Raw genomic sequence first — 8,305 nt, forward strand, 5'->3', positions numbered from 1 at the left:
GGAAGCATCATTCTCTATCACCATAAAAAACGGGGACCTTTTAGCTTCATCAATCTGTGTATTATATTCATCCTCCTCCTCCTGAAACCTCACGTAATCACGCCGAACGGGCAATTTTTCTTAGGCCCACAAGGCTCAGTCATATAACTTTTGTAAACAATGTTTATACGTTTCAATTCTCAATTCAATAAAGCGTTGAAACTTGCACCTGAACCAATTTTTATTTTAACTGGGCCGCCTACAGGCCTAGTTACAAATTAAGCCACATTAACCAAAGCGATTAATGGGTTTCACCTGCCCTCTTGGTTGGGCATGGGCAATTTTTCTGAAGTACATTTGTACTGTTGGTACACCAATTTTTTTGAGCCCTCGCCTACAGTGTAATCCTAGTAATTTTTAGCCCACCTGCATTAAAGCTGACGTTACCTCAGCTGTGCTGGGCACTGCAATGGGATATATTTATGTACCGCCGGTGGGTTCCAGGGAGCCACCCATGCTGTGGGTCCACACGGAGTTGTAACTGCATGTGTCCACTTCTAAAGAACCCCAGTCTGACCGGGGCATGCAGTGCGGGCCGAAGCCCACCTGCATTAAACCTGACGTTACCTCAGCTGTGCTGGGCACTGCAATGGGATATATTTATGTATCGCCGGTGGCTTCCTGGGACCCACCCATGCTGTCGGTCCACACGGAGTTGTAACTGCATGTGTCCACTTCTAAAGAACCCCAGTCTGACTGAGGCATGCAGTGTGGGCCGAAGCCCACCTGCATTAAACCTGACGTTACCTCAGCTGTGATGGGCAATGCAATGGGATTTATTTATGTACCGCCGGTGGGTTTCAGGGAGCCACCCATGCTGTGGGTCCACACGGAGTTGTAACTGCATGTGTCCACTTCTAAAGAACCCCAGTCTGACTGGCGCATGCAGTGTGGGCCGAAGCCCACCTGCATTAAACCTGACGTTACCTCAGCTGTGATGGGCAATGCAATGGGATTTATTTATGTACTGCCGGTGGGTTCCAGGGAGCCACCCATGCTGTCGGTCCACACGGAGTTGTAACTGCATGTGTCCACTTCTAAAGAACCCCAGTCTGACTGGGGCATGCAGTGTGGGCCGAAGCCCACCTGCATTAAACCTGACGTTACCTCAGCTGTGCTGGGCACTGCAATGGGATATATTTATGTACCGCCGGTGGGTTCCTGGGACCCACCCATGCTGTCGGTCCACACGGAGTTGTAACTGCATGTGTACACTTCTAAAGAACCCCAGTCTGACTGGGGCATGCAGTGTGGGCCGAAGCCCACCTGCATTAAACCTGACGTTACCTCAGCTGTGATGGGCAATGCAATGGGATTTATTTATGTACAGCCGGTGGGTTCCAGGGAGCCACCCATGCTGTGGGTGCACACGGAATTCCCATTGCGGAGTTGTACCTGCCTGTGACTATTTATAAAAAACCCTGGTCTGACTGGGGCATGCAGACACCTTGACAGAATGAATAGTGTGTGGCACATGGGTTCCCCATTGCTATGCCCACGTGTGCAGCTCCTGATTTAGGTGGCACAGGATTGGATTTCTCATTGCTTCTGTACAGCATTATGGGCTATCACCCCGCCCCTTTTAAAGAGGGTTGCTGCCTGGCCGTGCCAACCCTCTGCAGTGTGTGCCTGCGGTTCCTCCTCATGGCAGACGCACTTATAAATAGACATGAGGGTGGTGTGGCTATGAGGCCAGCGTGTGGCATGAGGGCAGCTGAAGGCTGCGCAGGGACACTTTGGTGTGCGCTGTGGTCACTGGGTCGTGCGGAGTGTCATGCAGGCAGTGATTGTGCTTTGTTGGAGGTAGTGTGGTGCTTAGCTAAGGTATGCCTTGCTAATGAGGGTTTTTCAGAAGTAAAAATTGTTGGGAGGGGGGGCCCACTCTAGCCACTATTGTGGCTTAATAGTGGGACCTGGGAACTTGAGATGCAGCCCAACATGTAGCCCCTCGCCTGCCCTATCCGTTGCTGTGTCATTCCCATCACTTTCTTGAATTGCCCAGATTTTCACAAATGAAAACCTTAGCGAGCATCGGCGATATACAAAAATGCTCGAGTCGCCCATTGACTTCAATGGGGTTCGTTACTCGAAACGAACCCTCGAGCATCGCAAAAATTTCGTCTCGAGTAACGAGCACCCGAGCATTTTGGTGCTCGCTCATATCTACATATAAGCTTTCCATAGATGGCACTTCTCTGTGTGGAAGACTCATATGAACCTACAATGACAATGTGTCACCTCCTTCCTACCACAGCACAAAGCCCCCGAGTAGTAGTTTCTCAAAAATCTCTTAATGTGTAATGTGTCTCCCCTCCATCCACCTCTCACAGAATGCTGGTCTTCCAGTCCACAATGCCTTGAGAAACAATAGAAGCATAGAAACTAAACAATCAGATTTTTTTTTTTTATGAAAACCAATTACCAAAAGTCTGCAATTATCTAAAACACATAGATTTAGAAAAAAAAAAGTGTCTTTAGTAATTTTTTGGAAATGAGAGTGAGGAGATGATAAAAACAATAACTCTGTCATTGTTAGAGTGCTTTTATTTTTATTACATTCACCGCGTGGTATAAATAACATGTAAACGTAATTCTGCGGGTCAGAATGATCGCAGCGTACCAAATTGATATATGGTTGTTTTTAATATTTTTACTATTCTTGCTAAATAAAAGAAAAGTAATCACCATATTCATAGAACTAGAACAGCTTTTTCCATCTATGAAGCTGGGTGAGTTCATGTTTTTTGTGGAATAGGCTAATGTTTTCATTGATACAATTTTGGGGTGCAGACAAAATTTTTGACGACCATTTACAGCATTTTTAGATAACCAAGCTTAATAAAAATGCTGCAAGTCTGACATTTGTATTTTTTTAATGCCATTCAACAAGTCATACATGTATGGAGCAATGAGGAGGCTACTGTCTAACTGTGGTGTACATGTACAGTGCATGTGAGATGTGAGGGATTAAAGGGGTTCTGACACAAATAATTTTTTTATGCTTTAGCAGCCATTGTTCCCTGGTCTGCCTAATGGACCCAGGGAACCCATGGGTTAATGGTTGCTAAAGCATAAAAATCTTATACTTACCTGTTCTCCTGTTGTTGTTGACATCAGGGGGTCATCTCCCGGCAGCATATTAGCACTTTCTGCTTAGGTTAAGCAGCCTGACTAGAGCCACCTGATTGGTGCACGCTGTGCAGTCACATGGTGCCGAAGAGCCAATCCAATCAGGTGGCTCTAATTAACCTAAGCAGAAAGTGCTAGTATGCCTCCCGGCAGGCAGTCTTCTTCCTCCAGCAGCCGCGCCGCTCCGGGATCGCGCGCATGCGCAGTGGAGAGGTGCCCTCTGACAGGAGTCAGGACGGGCCACGTCTCCACTGCGCATGCTCAGCACTCCGGAGTTCAGCCAGGACGGACGGGCCGCCCACAGCAAGCACTGCTTGTGACGTGCTTGCTGTGGCGGTCCGTCCGTTGACCTCGGAAGTGCCTGACGGACGGACCAGAGCAGGAAGCGGTCTTTTTGACCGCTCCTGCTCTGCTTTAAAGGCACAGAAGAAGATGCCGGTTGGAGGGGACATGCCTGGCGATCGGGCCAGGCCAGGCAAGGTGAGTACAATTTTTTTTTTTTCATGTCAGAACCCCTTTAATGTTGGATTTTGTTGGATCAGTTAACAAGAATAACTGCCCCAATAATAGAAAGTGACTTCTTCCCTGTTTAGTTTTTTGATTTTTTAAAAATTTTTATTTGTGGGCAAAACCCAAATTCAAAACATGAATATGGCTTCTCCTCTGTCTGAGTTTTTTGATGGTCAACAGGGTTTTATTTAAGGTGCTTTTACATGGAACAAATATCGTTCAAATTCCTGCAATCCAGCGAGAATCTGAATGATTATTGCACAGTGTAAATGCATGCAGCGACTGAATGAGGAACGAGAAGTCGTTCACTTCTTGTACGTTTTTCAGTTTCTAAATGCAGAAAACAGAATAATGTAACATTCCATGTAAACAAGCAGTTGTTCACTTATGAACGACTGCCTGCTTCATGTGAATGAAGGTAGGCAGGTGGGCTGGAATGATCCCTGACCTGCTCTGCCTGCTTTGTGTCAATGATGCTTGTTGCTGTGTAAAAGCACACAAAAGACTACTTATTGGATGATGGTCACGCATCTGTTGCCCAACAGATTGTCCCATGTAAAGGGACCCTTAGCTGTAAAACATTTTCCACATTCAGAATATGAATACAGTTTCTCTCATGTGACTTCTCCAATGTCTACATTCAGATTAAAAATTTCCCATATTCTTAACATGATAACGGCTTCTCTCCTTCATGAATCCTCTCATGTCTTTGAAGAATTGATTTCTTAACAAATGAAATTCCACAATGTAAACATGAAAATGGCTTCTCACCTGTGTGAATTCTCTGGTGTTCAACAAGAGGGAATTTACTTTTAAAACATTTCCCACATTCAGAACATGAGAATGGTTTCTCCCCTGTGTGAGTTCTCTGATGTCTATCAAGATGCCATTTCGAATTAAAACATTTCCCACATTCTGAACATGAAAATGGCTTCTCCCCTGTGTGAATTATCTGATGTCTAACAAGATATGATTTCGTATTATAAGAATTTCCACATTCCGAACATGGATATGGTTTTTGCACTGTGTGAATTTTCTGATGTGTAACAAAAAGTGAATTCAAGTAAAAACCTTTGCCACATACTGAACATGAAAATGGCTTTTCCTCCGTGTGACCTTTGTGAATTCTCTCATGTAGAGTTAGCTGTGATTTTAAGGCAAAAACCTTTCCTACATTTTAAACATGAAAATGTCTTCTCATCTGCGTGACTTCTCTGATGTTTAGTGAAATATGATTTTTGGTAAAAAAAAACCTTTATCGCATTTTAAACAATAAAATGGCTTCTCATCTGTGTGAATTCTCTGATGTCTAATTAGATGGGATTTTAGATAAAAACCTTTCATACATTCTGAACATGAAAATGGCTTCTCATCTGTGTGATAACTCTGATGTGTAAGAAGTTGTGATTTCTGGTTAAAACGTTTCCCACATTCTGAGCATGAATATGGTTTCTCCCCTGTGTGAGTTATTTGATCTTCAACAAGATCTGATTGATCTGTAAAAGATTTTCCACATTCAGAACATGAGTAATATGATAGATTAGATGACAGATGTTTTGCTGTGAAGGGCTGAGGGTATATCTGGGGTAATGGCAGGCTCTTCCTATGTATCTTGTATGATACTATGATCTTCCACTGGAAAACCTGAAGATATCAGATGTCCCTCTGAACGCCTGGTGTCGTCATCTGCCAACAATGAAATGGATTTTAAGATTTTTGAATATAAAATTACAATTAGACTGATATTTTATTACATTTGTATATAAATGTCCATAACATATTTAGAGGTATACAGTAAAGTTAATTTAATAAAAGGGATTTTCCCATTAATAATAAGCACAATAATTTATAGACCACCTAGTCTACTGACAACCCATTAAATGGACTGGAAACCGGAGTGCAGGACTTATGAAAAAATGTATATATTTATTACATATAAAGAAATTATATATTTATTACATATAGAAAATTCATCCAAAGAAAAAGCACAAACATATATACACAAATATAAAAACACATTAAATCTAAAAAATCCCCACATAATGATATGAGTCCCTGAGAGCATAATACAAATCAAAATAGATATATATCACTAGATATGTCCAGGGAAATCGCCATCAGTGCATCTCCAGTATAATCCCCATCTAGGAGGAAAGGGTAAAGTGCATGTCCCAGATACTCTCTGTACTATTAATGATATAAGGCTCTCCAGGGCTCCAACATACTGTGTGGACTAGACCCCCGACAACCTTCTTCAGAGGAGTACTGACATCCACAAATTGTATCCCTTCAATAGTGTCCAAGTAGTTGAGCACACCCGTTGAGCACATCCACGGCGCTTGGAAACACACCTACACCTTCTGACAACAGTCTTCCTTCATTAATGATAGTATATAATATGTAAGGCGCCCTGTCCACGGCCGAGGCGGAATATCGCTAGCTGTTACTGCTGGGGCAATTATTGGGGGTCACTATTACTGCTGGGGTAATAGGTGTCAGGTGCGTTCCATCTCTGTGATTATAGCCTCACCACTCCTAATGCTGCACCAGTGCGCGCGTGTGCTCTGCAGGCAGGGATATTACTAAAGTCTGTGCTACTTAAGGTTTGGGAATTACGTGTTTGGTAGCAGCATATAACTTGGGGCGTTAAAATATGTTAATCATAGAGTCATTACATACTAAGCCAATCATGAGTTGTTATGATGTTGGGGGCGTACATGTGTACTGATGCGTCATGTCCAACTATATCTGTACCGTTATGATGTGAATAAACTAGAAGTGTACTGGAGAATGACTAACATGGAGTCAGACTCTGATACATTGCATGCATGCAACTTCTCATTATAACCAATTTGGAGCAGACAGGGAAGTACATGGAATATGATATTTATTCCCATATCACAACAGATAGCATGGGGACGGGACTCTGGTTTCACTCGATGCAGCCAAGGCCTTTAACAGTGTAGAATGGTCGTTTCTGTGGGAAGTTATGATCAAAATGGGCTTTGGCCCTAGTTTCTCGAGATGGATGCGCCTCTCTACACTGATGCTAAGGCCTGTGTTGATATAAATTGGGATGCCACATTTTTCGTTATGTAGAGGTATCCATCAAGCATGTCCCCTTTCTCCCTTACTATTTGCTTTAGCAATTGAACCACTGGCAATTATAATACGGACGCACTCGAACATAAAGGGCTTTGCAAGAAATGGAAAAGCGGGGGGGGGGGGGAAATAGCGCTCTATGCCAACTATATGTTATTGTTTCTGGAAGATGCAGAGAGCTCCCTACAAACAGATATAAATATAATTAATGAATATGGTCTATATTCTGGCTTGGTTAATAATTGGGACAAGTACTCCCTTTGGGTTAGCCAGATTTAGGTATCCATATGGCACAAGCCCCATTACTCTCTAAGCCTATTTTTAAATAATTGGGAGTATACATCAAAAGAACTGTGTCTGACTACTAGAAATTAAATCTAGACCTATTACTAGCTAAATGTAAATGAAAACTAGGTGTTTGGTATGACCCCCCCACGCCCCTCTCTTTCATAGCAAGATCAAATCTTATAAAAATGATTTGGATGCCACAATTACTATATCTAATTCCTAATTTCCCACAGTGAATAGTCCAACGCTTCTCTTATGGGGTGAAGCGCCTATTTCGGAATCTTATATGAAGGAAGAAAATTCCTAGGATAAAACTGGAGACACTATACAAACCCAAAGAGGAGGGTGGTCTGGCGGTACCCAATCCATGGGCATATTTCTTGGCCTCACAGTTTCAGCATTTTAAGGGATGGAATACAGAGGATAAACAAGATGTTAACTGTAAGTTGCTAAAGGGATATCTTCCGGATATGCATCAATCTGACTCGTGCATAAAATCTGGTGGAGAGTCAGACAACAGATGCAGGTTGCAGAATGTACGTAATACTCGTCTATCTGGGACACCACATGGCTCCCTGAAATGCATAAACTGGAGGGGAGGGTGGAAAACTGGGGGTGTAAAAAGGATCTGCCAAATTCTCCCAAATCTATTGAATACCATTATATTGTAAGATATGGTGACTTTTAAACAATATTTTCAGTAATGGACTTGTGGACCACCATACCTCAGTCTATTAATATTAGAGGGAGTTGAGGGGGAAGGGGAGGAATGGAAGTATTTTAACTGTTGATTTTGTTTGGTTCTTGGAAAAGTTGGAAAATTTTCAATAAACCTATTTGATTTAAAAAGATCCAGCTCTGATTCCAACAACCATAAGATGAAGACTGAGAATAATCAGCATAGGCCCATAGCCAAGACATAAAATAAACCCTCCCTAATTGCTAAGCAGGTGCAACGAGCAGCAGGACACTCTCATAGACACTCCTATTATTATTGCTAGAAACAGCTGAGAGGAAAATCCAAAGCAATACTAGCATAAACCAAATCTCCATGAACAAAAACCCAAACCTGCCGCAACAAGACTCTTCTCTACATGTAGTCTCACCTGCGTGTTTATTTGCAGGAGTCTCCTCTTTACACGGCTGATCCCCCCTCACATGTGTCTCTGTAGCATCAATAGGGATCGGATCTTCCTCCAGTTTCACCAGCTGTGAAATAAATATTGTAAAAGTCATC

The 8,305-nt window shown here is 42.7% G+C and overlaps 1 pseudogene; it reads right to left on the reverse strand.

The window, feature by feature from the left end:
- Window positions 1-3,412: 3,412 nt before the first annotated feature.
- Window positions 3,413-7,443, reverse strand: LOC136625011 (zinc finger protein 300-like; annotated as a pseudogene).
- Window positions 7,444-8,305: the final 862 nt, after the last annotated feature.

This window comes from Eleutherodactylus coqui, chromosome 4 (genome assembly GCF_035609145.1).
Source record: "Eleutherodactylus coqui strain aEleCoq1 chromosome 4, aEleCoq1.hap1, whole genome shotgun sequence".
NCBI lineage: Eukaryota > Metazoa > Chordata > Amphibia > Anura > Eleutherodactylidae > Eleutherodactylus > Eleutherodactylus coqui.